General features: G+C 35.5%; 1 protein-coding gene across 4 annotated transcripts in view; it reads right to left on the bottom strand.

Moving 5' to 3' along the window:
* Positions 1 to 13,480, bottom strand: part of Bckdhb (branched chain keto acid dehydrogenase E1 subunit beta) — a 184,720-nt gene that overhangs the window by 27,228 nt on the left and 144,012 nt on the right. The gene's annotated exons all lie outside the window — the stretch shown is intronic.

The following is a 13,480-nucleotide window of genomic DNA, read 5'->3' on the forward strand; positions in this document are numbered from 1 at the left end:
GATAAAGAAATATTTTAAAGGAAATAATGGCCAGTATACAATATATTATTTCTCTTGGGTAAAATTATGAAAACCATGTATAGGGTATATATGTAAATAGCAAGCAAAATTAGTAAATAAGAAATTAAAAAAAAACTCTAAGGTTTTTTACATTTAATCTGAATAGTACTGTTGACCCATTTTATGTATAAACCAGTACAATATAATGACCTGACACTACCTTTTTCTTGTATCTACAGTAGAAAACAGTCTAAAACAAATGTTACATGATATGTGCTCTTCATTCTGCCAAGACGATACAGTGAGTAAGCCAACTAAATAGTCAACAATAGAATGATTGAGATGCTCTCACGTGATGAAATATCTCATAATCATTAAAAAATATTTTTAACAAAATTAGGATATGAGATAATGTTCAGGAGATGTCATATGAAAGAAGCAGGAAATAAGGCACCCGTACACACACAAAGTATTATACCCCAAATTATAAAAACAAAATGATAAAAATAAATACTTAGACCTATACAGAAAAAGTGGGAAAAAATATCATTTTTTATGTACCTTACCGTTTAGTGTAGGTATTTCTGGTTTTCTAATTTGCTCATCTATTCTATCTTACAATTAATTGTACTTTTGTTTTGTTTCTTATTAAACAGTTCCTTGAGGTCAGTGACCACCCCTTAGTTGTAATTGTAGAGTCTTTTGCAGTATTTGGCATTTTTGCCAGATTAAATTGAAATGTAAAGTAGTTTAAGAATTTAATTTGGGAATGATTGTTATATTTTTAATTTTTTATTTAAAGAAGTATTTGCTATGTTAAGTAGTACAAAACACATCTAGACACATTTCCATTTGAACAGATTTTCTAGAACTTCAGTAACTTTCTGTTTAGATGGTTTATAACATAACAAAAAAAATTTACCTCACTGCCAAATGTGTGCTTCAGTCTCCTAAAAAAGAATGAGACCCTGAGATATCACAAGTCAGTTTGGACATTTATATCATGTTGTATAAAAACTCAAATATGCCTAATGTGAACACAAAAAGTTTACACATTTTCCAAAATGTCTAAATATATCTCACAGACCTGTTACCTTTTTGATGATGATCTTGATATTTTTCACTAAAAGACTTTTTAAGTCACAAATAAACATACCTGGAGAATTTAAAGTTTCTGTCCCTTACTGCATTTTAACTTATGTTCCTCATTTTCCTTAAATAGAATACTAGCAAATCAATAAAAAATGGTTGTAAAAGAACTGAAGAAAAAAAATCTCTTTAGGAAAAAATATCTCTTTCCAATTAATTAGCTATTCCAAACTTCAATGACCCCATTTTATCTGTAACAGACTGCCTTGATTATTTAACTTTGGATTTTTAAAACTTTGAAGTGCGTAAGATTTAAAAAAATTACTGAAAAACATGAACATTCTCAGAACGCTCCCTTTGTGTCAGTCATCCTATAGAATGGTTTCTTGAAGATGCACCTAGTTGTAGTAAGAAAAAGCAATGATGTAGTTGAGTAAGGAAAAGCAATAATGAAATGATGATTCTTCTCTGGGGAGCTAAATTTTCTGCATGATAATGAAAAGATGGGCAGCATCTTAAGATTGGTTCAATTTCCTAGATGAAAACAAATAAGCTGTGAGGAACACTGAGCTGCCTTACTGACAAGGACATTAAATCAAAAGCTAACTAACACCTATCAATTAATAAGAGAAAAACATATTTTATATGAACAAAACATGAACAAAATACAAAGACCAAGGGATAATCTTCCCAAAGAAGGGTGTAGGTGTTGGAAGACTTACTATTTCCATCAAATCACATGCACATTCGGAAGCACATGCATGCACATTCGGAAGCACATGCATACACATTACTCACACACACATACAAAGTGGGAGGCTTCTCTTATTATACACAGTCTTTGCTTAGGGTCTTTCCTTAAGAAAAGACTCTTTACTAAGCAAGGTATGAACAAGTTGGCAGCCTCAAGAGCATTCCAGCCTTAGGCAGACACCTGTGCCCTTCCTTCACACTCACAGGCATGAGATGAAGGCACAGGGTGACCCGGAGGGATATGGGCAGTGGACGTGATAGTTCAGTTGGACATTCTCTAAGGCTCTTTTCCTTTTTTAAAATTTCATGTGTCCTGCTATAAGCTTTAGTTTCTTTATCTATCACCTATTTTCCCCAGACTTGATTTAATTACAATTAATAAGCAGATTTAGGCAGTTTTGAAAATACTTTCTGTAGTCTACTAGGTTTCTTACTAAAGAGGCATTACCTCTACACTAGTGTGCATTAACATAAGATTATGTCATTCTAGCTAACTGAAGCCATATGACACAACAGAATTACCCTTTGAGGGTTCCTTTTTCTACGCATCCTCGCCAACACCTGTTGTTGGTGGTGTTGCTGATGATGGCTATTCTAACAGGGGTGAGGTGGAATCTTAGCGTGGTTTTAATTTGCATTTCCTTTATTGCTAGAGATGGTGAGCATTTTTTCATGTGTTTTTTGGCCATTTGAATTTCTTCTTTTGAGAAAGTTCTGTTTAGTTCACTTGCTCATTTCTTTATTGGTTCATTAGTTTTGGGAGAATTTAGTTTTTTAAGTTCCCTATATATTCTGGTTATCAGTCCTTTGTCTGATGTATAGTTGGCAAATATTTTCTCCCACTCTGTGGGTGTTCTCTTCAGTTTAGAGACCATTTCTTTTGATGAACAGAAGCTTTTTATGAGGTCCCATTTATCTATGCTATCTCTTAGTTGCTGTGCTGCTGGGGTTTCATTGAGAAAGTTCTTACTTATACCTACTAATTCCAGAGTATTTCCTACTCTTTCCTGTATCAACTTTAGAGTTTGTGGTCTGATATTAAGATCCTTGATCCATTTTGAGTTAATCTTGGTATAGGGTGATATACATGGATCTAGTTTCAGTTTTTTGCAGACTGCTAACCAGTTTTCCCAGCAGTTTTTGTTGAAGAGGCTGCTATTTCTCCATCGTATACTTTTAGTGCCTTTGTCAAAGACAAGTTGGTTATAGTTTTGTGGCTTCATATCTGGGTCCTCTATTCTGTTCCACTGGTCTTCATGTCTGTTTTTGTGCCAGTATCATGCTGTTTTTATTGCTACTGCTTTGTAATATAGTTTGAAGTCAGGTATTGTGATACCTCCTGCATTGTTCTTTTGACTGAGTATTGCCTTGGCTATTCGTGGCTTCCTGTGTTTCCATATAAATTTCACGGTAGATATTTCGATCTCTTTAATGAATGTCATTGGAATTTTGATGGGAATTGCATTAAACATGTAGATTACTTTTGGGAGTATCGACATTTTTACTATGTTGGTTCTACCAATCCATGAGCATGGGAGATCTCTCCACTTTCTATAGTCTTCCTCAATCTTTTTCTTCAGAAGAGTATAGTTTTCCTTGTAGAGGTCTTTCACATCTTTTGTTAGGTTTACACCTAGGTATTTGATTTTTTTGAGGCTATTGTAAATGGAATTATTTTCATGCATTCTTTTTCAGTTTGCTCATTATTCGTGTATAGAAATGCTGATGATTTTTCTATGTTGATTTTATATTCTGCTACCTTGCTATAGCTATTGATGATGTCTAGAAGCTTCTGAGTAGAGTGTTTTGGGTCTTTAAGGTATAGGATCATGTCGTCTGCAAATAGGGATATTTTGACAGTTTCTTTACCTATTTGTATTCCTTTTATTCCTTCTTCTTGCCTGTTGGTGGGAATGTAAACTAGTTCAACCACTCTGGAAAAAAATTTGGAGGCTACTTAAAAAGCTAAACATTGATCTACCATTTGATCCAGCAATACCACTCTTGGGGATATACCCAAAAGACTGTGACACAGGTTACTCCAGAGGCACCTGCACACCCATGTTTATTGTGGCACTATTCACAATAGCCAAGTTATGGAAACAGCCAAGATGCCCCAGCACTGATGAATGGATTAAGAAAATGTGGTATCTATACACAATGGAATTTTATGCAGCCATGAAGAAGAATGAAATGTTACCATTCGCTGGTAAATGGATGGAATTGGAGAACATCATTCTGAGTGAGGTTAGCCTGGCCCAAAAGACCAAAAATTGTATGTTCACCCTCATATGTGGACATTAGATCAAGGGCAAACACAACAATGGGATTGGACTTTGAGCACAAGATAAAAGCAAGAGCACACAAGGGAGGTGTGAGGATAGGTAAGACACCTAAAAAACTAGCTAGCATTTGTTTCCCTTAACGCAGAGAAACTAAAGCAGATACCTTAAAAGCAACTGAGGCCAATAGGAAAAGGGGAACAGGTACTAGAGAAAAGGTTAGATCAAAAAGAATTAACCTAGAAGGTAACACCCATGCACAGGAAATCAATGTGAGTCAATGCCCTGTATAGCTATCCTTATCTCAACCAGCAAAAACCCTTGTTCCTTCCTGTTATTGCTTATACTCTCTCTTCAACAAAATTAGAAATAAGGGCAAAATAGTTTCTGCTGGGTATTGAGGGGGTGGTGGGGAGAGGGAGGGGGCGGAGTGGGTGGTAAGGGAGGGGGTGGGGGCAGGGGGGAGAAATGACCCAAGCCTTGTATGCACATATGAATAATAAAATTTAAAAAAAATCAAAAAAAAAAAAAAGAATTACCCTTTGAGTTCGGGTAATACCATGAAGACATGTTGCTATATGACTTTATTTTACTTCCCAGTTTTAATCAAATAAAAGTCCTATCTTCATTACTCCCTGTGCACACTGGAACTTCTGCTTCTTCTTTTTTGATGCATTATTTTCTCATTTCAGCTAACAATGACATTTGTGAATCTTCAGCACAAGTGGGGCTGCCACCATCATAGATTGAGTTTTCCAATAAATGCTGTTTCATTCCGTATGTTCATATTGTAATGTTTGCTTTACAGATGGCTCATACTTCATTTTATTCCAGAATTTTCTTTCAGAAAAATGTAATATTTTTCCTTAACAATGTAAATGAACAAAATAGATCCAAACTATAGTTTGACGTTAAACACATGTGGAAGCACAATTACTGAAAGAGAATTACTTGTTGTTTTCTGGGTCTGACCAGCCAGGTAAACAGGGCTCTTTGTTGTTCACTGACATTTAACAAACAAACGTATTTGCTTATTAGAAAACACTTTTATCACCTATTTGACAACACAGGCTTTGCCAGCAAATCAGCATTTCAGGCACTCAGTCCTCCATGTTTCATGCTATTACATCATGATTATAGAACTACATGTTTTGCAAAATGAAAGAGTATAATAAATGTTTGGCATTCTCAAGAGATCATTTGGCTCACGTCTGTAGTCCCAACTACTCAGCAGGAGAAGATCAGGAAGACTGTAGTTCAAAGTCAGCCCAGGCAAGAAGTTAGTGGGACCTCCTCTCAACCAATAAGCTGAGTGACTGGGTATGGAGGCACGCACTTGTCACCCCAGGTAAAAAGGAGGCATAAACAGGATTGTGGTCCAGTCCCTCCTGCACAAATACATGAGACCCTAACTGAAAAATAACTAAAGCAAAAAAAGCTGGGGGTGTGGATCAAGTTGTAGAGTATCCTACCTAACAAGGGCAAAGATCTGAGTTCAAACCTTGTTTTCAGAAATAATTTGGTATAGTAATTTTAATTATATAATGGATGTAAAATATATTTCAATACATGCAAAGATACATTCCTTGAGTTTCCAACATAAGTATCACATATTTCTGAGATGAATCACTGAAGTAATATTAATTCACTATCTAATGTAAACATTGAAGTATTATAAGCTGAATCAGACTACAAAACAATTACAAAATGTGTTCTATTTTGCCTTTCATTTACATTTGAAAATTCTTTGCACCTGACAATCAGAAAAGTCTTTTATTGACATATTCTACTTGCTTGACACATGGTGAACTGGCCATTTATAAAAAGTATAAAAACTCTCCAAATACATCAGGACAAAAAGTTGCATATAACTGGTATTTTTTATGACAATTGAGAAAAGTGATATCCCAGAAGAATGAAAAATAAAATCTATTTTTCAACAAAGAAGTTGAATATGGTTGATATACTCTCTATACAAGAATAAGTATAAAAATCTTAAATCCCATGGTGGGTGAAACCACCATAAGAAAAGAACTAAGGAAGAATGAACAAAATTAGAGGAAATGAACCAATTGAGGTTCATTTTTGATATTGAGGAAATATCAAAGGGAAACTTCCTGTATAGCTACTTTTATTCAAACAAGTAAAAATGTCACTTTTTTTTCTCCTTCTACAAAACTGGAGAACAGGAGGGCAGAACAGATCCTGCACAGGAGAGTTTAGTACCAGTGGGAGGGAGGAAGTGGCAGAGAAAGGGGATAGGAAGGTGTATACAAAGAATGTATACACATGTATGTAAAAGCAAAAAATGATACTTCTTGAAACTATTTCAAGAATAGGGAAAGAGGGAATAAAGAATGGTGGAGGGGGTGAATTCAACTATGATATATTTGATATATTGTAAGAATTTTGTAAATGCCACAATGTATCCCCACCCAACACAAGAAGAAAGAAAAAGAAAAGAAAATCTACTTTTCAGAGTATTATTGCTCTTCTCTTGTAAAAGTGACCATTTAATCACTGAAATGCTAGTCAAGTCATTGCACAAGTGCCCTGACATCTTTTAGCAAAGCAAGAAGTTTCTCTTAATATTCAGTTCCTTGTAATAACCTTCTACCTAATTTAAATAGATTTAACTGTACAAATAGGAAAAGTGGGTTTTGAGAATACTAAACAGAAAAAAAGTTACATTTTAGATTAAATACAGAAAAAAAGGAAAAACATCACCAAGGATCTTTGAATAAGACCCCTCACTGCAGACCCAGTATCACATGACTCTGTGACATATATTGAGTGCATTCCCCCAAAATTCTATAGTGAAACCTAATCCCCAAAGGAATAGCATGAGGAATTGAAGTCTTTGGGCCATAACGAAGTCATAAAGACAGAGCTCTCATACATGGGATTAGTGCCCTTGTAAAAGAGACCCCAAGAACTTCCTTATTCTTTTCACCATGTGAGGTCACAGTGAGAGGACATTTGTCTAGGAACCATGAAGCAGAACCTCAAGAGATACTAAACCTGCCAGTACCATGATCTTGAACTTCTCATGAACTCCCAACTACCTGAAGTGTGACAACTAAGTTTCTATGTTTGGTTACAAGCTACTCCATTTATAGTATTTTGTTACAGCAGAGTGATCTTCCAGTCAGTCAGTTCTTTCTTTCTTCCTTTCTTCCTTTCTTCCTTCCTTCCTTCCTTCCTCCCTCCCTCCCTCCCTCCCTCCCTCCCTTCCTTCCTTCCTTCCTTCCTCCCTCCCTCCCTCCCTCCCTCCTTCCTTCCTTTCTTGAGGGGTCTGTTGAGTCATTTCAACCATTCTAGTAATAACCTCTTTCCTTCCTTCCTCCCTCCCATCCTCCCTCCCTTCCTTCTTTCCTCTTTTTCAAGTGATTTAAATTCAAGGTCTTGCACTTGCTTGTCACTCTACCACTTGAGCCGAAACTCCAGCCCTTTTTATTTTAGAATTTTTAGATAAGGTCTCATGTTTTTTCCCAGGCCAACCTGAACCAAAATCCTCCTACTTACAGCCTCCTGAATAGCTAGGATGGCAGGCGTGCACCACTATGCCCAGCCTCCAGTAGGCTTTATATTTCATTAGTTGTATTAGTGATATTAGTGATTGCTATTTTCACAACACATTTTTAAAAAAAAGATTTTTTTAAAAAAAAGATTTCACAACACATTTTATCATGAGCACATGATAAAAGCTTTAGCACACAAGGGAGGGGTGAGGATAGGTAAGACACCTAAAAAACTAGCTAGCATTTGTTGCCCTTAATGCAGAGAAACTAAAGCAGATACCTTAAAGCAACTGAGGCCAATAGGAAAAGGGGACCAGGAACTAGAGAAAAGGTTAGATCAAAAAGAATTAACCTAGAAGGTAACACCCACGCACAGGAAATCAATGTGAGTCAATGCCCTGTATGGCTATCCTTATCTCAACCAGCAAAACCCCTTGTTCCTTCCTATTATTGCTTATACTCTCTCTACAACAAAATTAGAGATAAGGGCAAAATAGTTTCTGCGGGGTATTGAGGGGGGGGAGCGGGAGGGGGTGGAGTGGGTGGTAAGGGAGGGGGTGGGGGCAAGGGGGAGAAATGAACCAAGCCTTGTATGCACATATGAATAATAAAAGAAAAATGAAAAAAAAAAGTCAAGGGAGAATGTAGGTTGGGAGACAGGTGTATATTGCTTCTGCTCCCATCACTTGCCTGTTATCTGTCCTTGGGAACATTAATAACCACTATCCCCCTGCTTCAATTTTCTACTCTGTAAAACTGAGCATAACAGATAATTCATTGAGAGGATGTGAAGATTAAAGAATGTGTGTAAAGGTTTTAGTACAGTAACAAGGAGACCACAGGTGCTTAAGAGCCGCTTCCCCTTTCAGCCCCTCCTAACCCTCCCCTGGCCCTCTGGTCATTGTTAGAGCACACGAAGTTACTTACACTGTTCTCTTGTGTCCTCTTGGTATTTGTAGGATCTGTAATGATAGTCTCACTTTCCTAATACTAGTGATTTGTGATTTTCTCTCTCTGTTCTTAATCATTCTTTCTAGGCAATTATACATTTTATAAATCTCTCCTAAGACTCATTTTTCTTCAGTTTTGTTAAATTCTCTGTTGTATTTTTTAAAATTCTATTGATAGCTGTTCTGACCTTTATTATTTCATTTCTTATTGTAGATATATTTTGCAACTCTCTCCTTACCTTAAAACCTTTGGTCACTATTTTAAGACTTTTTTTAAAAAAAACTAATCTGAGCATTTATAATTAGGTATGTTTATCTAAGTACTGCTTTAGCTGCTCCCAACAAATTTTGTGTTGTGTTTTGTGATCATTCAATTAATAACATTTTGTGATTACCCTTGTGATTTCTTCTTTGACCAATTAAATATCTAAATGAATTCTTCCACTGTGGTAAGACACCATACTTTGCATGATTTTACCCATTGAATTTTATTAAAATACAATGACATAACATTTGATCAACAATTCTGTGTGCACTGGAAAAAATGTGTATTCTGCAGTTTTTTGTTTATAAACCTCATGGGCTATTATTTATTTCTTATAGTGCTGATTTAATAGCTCTCTCTCTCTCTCTCTATCTCATTATGTGAGGACTCCTTCTGTTTCCTTCATCTCTGAAAGATGATTCAACATAGATTTCTGGGTTGTTAGGTTTTTTTTCTTCTTGTCTTTTAGAGATGTCATTCTACTGCCTACTGGCCTCCATTGTCTCTGAAGAGAAGTAAGCAATCATTCATAGTGCTGTGCTGTCTACAGATTCCAAGACTTTGGATTTTCTCCCTCTCCTCTCCTGTAATGTAAATTACAACATCGCCTTGGCAACAATATTAGTATACTGTGAGAACCCCTTGCATTAGTATTTAGTTAAATTTAAAGCCAAGGTGGTGTAAATAAAAAAACTAATCCTACATTGAATTTTTGTGAAATGAATGCTAAGCTAGTTAAAATTATAGGAAAATTTGAGTAAATTACCACCAAATATAACACTTACATATAAAATTAAAAGTAAGCAAATTTTTCATAGTTAACTTTCATCATTATTTAAATCAATATTCATATTACAAGGTCTAGTGTTATTGTAAGGTCTAATGTCACTGAAAAGATGAAAACAACGCTATAACAAAAGAAGTAAGTCACTCATCCAGTACATTTTTATCTTATCTGGGTCAATTTTTTTCTATTTTAATCTGCCTGTATTTTTTTAAGCTACAATTGCCAGCTGGGCAATAGTAGAGAACTTGTCTTAGCATGAGCAAGTTCTATAGCTGTATTTGATACTCAGCACGGCCAAAAAAAAAAAACAACAAAAAAAAACAAAAAGCACAGCTTTATATCTGTTCACTAGAATTTTAAGATGTAAGATCTGTTAAAATGTGCACAGATATCTTTTGACCCCTAAAACAGGAGAACACTGAACCACTGATGTTCCCCACTCATCTACCACTGCCCATAGGCTTCTCAATACCATGTTAGTTCAGCCACTCCATATATAAATGAAGGACAGACAATGAAAATCACACTTTTAGCCCCCAGGGTAATTTGTTAAGAGGTTAGGCAGGTTCACAACCAGTTAAGGGAAAAATATTAAGAATAACTTTTAATGTAAAAAAAGTTTATTTTAAAACCTTAAGAGAAAGCACAGCCTATGTAACACAATACTTTTGGGAGTCTCTGCCTTAAGCAATCCCATGGCTGCTGCAGCATTTTATGGGGTGAAGATCACTTATGTGAGGCAGACCTAGGCAGTCTGCAACAGTTATTGTTCCACCTCCCCAAGGAAGTATGGTCTATATCGACCTTGCTTCAGATACATATTTAAAGTATATTTAATGCCATGACTATTTGCTCCTAACCTACTATTTTCTAAGACCTTGATCTTGCTAACTGGATTTTTCTTTTCAAGGCACTTTTAAAAAACATAAACCCCAAAGCAGCATGCTATTAAATAAATTTTTATGGAATAATTCAGATCCTTAAACATGATTTATTGCAACTAAAATAAAGGTTACTGAAAGAATAGGCACAATGAAATGGTTAACAGTTCTCCACGTATCCTTCATTTGTCATTAGAGAACAGTGTAATTTGCCCTTTTAGTAATTATTTCAAAAAGCCAACCTCATAAATACTCAAAGTTGCTAATAACAGAAAGGGTCATTTTTTCCACTCACTGATTTGTAAAGCAGGAGTAAAGGGCATATTAAGTCATACAAATACATCTTTATCTTCATTTTGTGTATAATGCCAACCACTAACATGCAATTTGGGAGAAAAATGCATTTTATTTTAAATAAATTGAGGAATCATTGATGTTCTGAAACTATTAAAGATTAATTTACAATACAAATAGCAATTGTTCAATGATTCCCAAGGAGTTTGTCACTAACTAAAAATACACATGTGAATAAGAAACATCCACTGACAATAATAATTCGTTTTAAATTCTTTGACATCACACTTAAAGAAATACTCACTGAGAAAGGAATTTCTTTCTTTTTTGGGGGAGGTGGGGGGGGTGGTACTGGGGTTTGAACTCAGGGCCTTGCACTTGCTAGGCAGGTACTCTACCACTTAAGCCATGACTGTGACCCTCTTACCTCCCGCATAGCAGGGATTATTGGCACCACCATATCTGGCTTGTTCTTTGAGATAGGGTCTCTAGAACTTTTTGCGAAGTCTGGCCTCCAACCACAATCCTCCTATCTCAGACCTAAATTTAATTTATAGAAATAACACCACCACTAGGAGGCTGTCCTACTTTGGAAGACAAGGTAAATGGTCAGTGTTATCCCATCACCAGTGTAGGTCCTCTCTGTCTCTATGACAAGGTTCCTTTCAGGCACATAAACAAGAACGTAGGAGCTCAGTGGGAACATTTTAGTAGTTGGACCAATTGAAGAAGGTCCAGTTTCCATTCTCTGTTGCTACCAGTTCATCCCTCCTTAGTGTGACATGGAAGCTGAAACTCTGTGGTCATTATTATGTATTTCTGGACATTTCTTCTATAGATAAATATTTTGCAGATAAGCATATTCTACTTCTATAACACCAGAAAATAAATTTTTACTAATGGACATTTTCACCACCAACAAAAAACTTTAGATTTTATCTATAAGATACTTACCAATTTTAAGATGCTGTAGATGGCAGAGAGACAGCGTAGTCTTAAGTAAAAGACTTCAACAAAGTAGCATTCATCTGATAAACCTACCTAGCTTCCTCTAACTAAAGGGAAGCATCTACACATGTCACATAGAGTTTTGTCCTCTCAGCAAACACTATTTTATGGTTACAAGCTTGTATCAAGAGAAAATTAAATTCATGATCTGATAGCAGTGAGCCAAGCCTTGGTTTGAAAAGAAACTTTTAATTGCAATGGCACAATAATAACATTAGAGATACCTGTGCTTTAGATTAACAAAATACTTCTTCATCAATGAATAAATATTATTTTGTCACAGTATTGAGTAACAAGGCAATTACTAAGAAAAGTCATACAAAATGAACTTGTCAGTACTTAGGAAATTCATTCAAATAGCAAAACCAACATTTCAAAATGAGATTTTTCTTTTTTTGAGGGGATCTATGCTGAAGGAGAAAAGTTAAAATTTAGCTTAGTTTTAAGAGACATTATAAAATACTTTATGGATCCCAACCTGCTTTATTTCTAATTTCAAATTTTGAGACGAATGTCTTTCTTAATTATGTGTAATACTGACCTGCCTAGTTTTAACTTTAGCAAATTACCCTCTAACACCATCAGTAAGCATACTTTTAGTTATGATATCCTTGAAGGAAATTAACAGCATAGGCAGAATTTTCGTATGTCACACCCACTGAAATGCACCATTTAAAAATCCACCATTAAAATGGTTAACTCATATATTTTGTAGGGTGAAAAGGCAATATAGAGAGAATCAATCCCCTCTTGCTACAAATACACACACATACCCACACAAACACACCACTCATACTGATAGAAGGCTTACTTTAAAAAATAGCTTTTTGAATGCTATTAAGAATTTCATAATTTTATGAAATGAGTGGTCATGTGAGTAAATGTAAAAAGTATAAAATAAAGAAAACTTTAAAAACAATTTCGTGATTTTAAAAAATGAGTACCAGGTTTTGTCAAACACATGGGGACAGTGTGGGAGGCGGGGGAGACAATGCCTGCATCCAACATCATTTCTTAACTTTCATCCAACATTACAGGGAACTTCTATTTCTTGCCTACTACAATGGAGAAAGCCTTCATAAACACACACTACCCCTAAATAATGCTTAGTCTATCAATGGTGAGACAAGAGGTACAGTTTTGCTGCAAAGATGCACATGTTTGCTGAGACCGGCATGGAAAAAATTGTCAGTAAAGGCAAAGGGAGGGAGGCATGGAGATAGGCAGGAAGGAGGGATGGCAAGGAGAAAAGACAGTGGCCCTCTGAACAGCCAGAAAGGTACCCAAGTGGCAAATGCACTAACAGGAGAAATTAGCTATACCCATGCTGCTAGGGCTCCCAAGTCTCAGTGGAAACATACATGTTAGTCAAGGTCCTATTTTTATAAAGTACATGAATCTTATTAAAATGAATACTGTATTTAATTTATTAAGTAAATTTCAGCTGCCTATATAATTAAACATTCCATCACATGAGAAGACTGTTTTATCAACATTTCTGCGACACCTCATTATTTTAATGTACTTGAACTGTTTTTGGAACTGCAATATGAAAGCTGGTTTTAATAAAACATATAGGATTTTGTGATGTTAAAATATTATTCACAAAATACCAAAACAGTCTGCTATGCACACTTAGGTAGAAATCTA

This window comes from Castor canadensis, chromosome 1 (genome assembly GCF_047511655.1).
Source record: "Castor canadensis chromosome 1, mCasCan1.hap1v2, whole genome shotgun sequence".
Taxonomy (NCBI): Eukaryota; Metazoa; Chordata; class Mammalia; order Rodentia; family Castoridae; genus Castor; species Castor canadensis.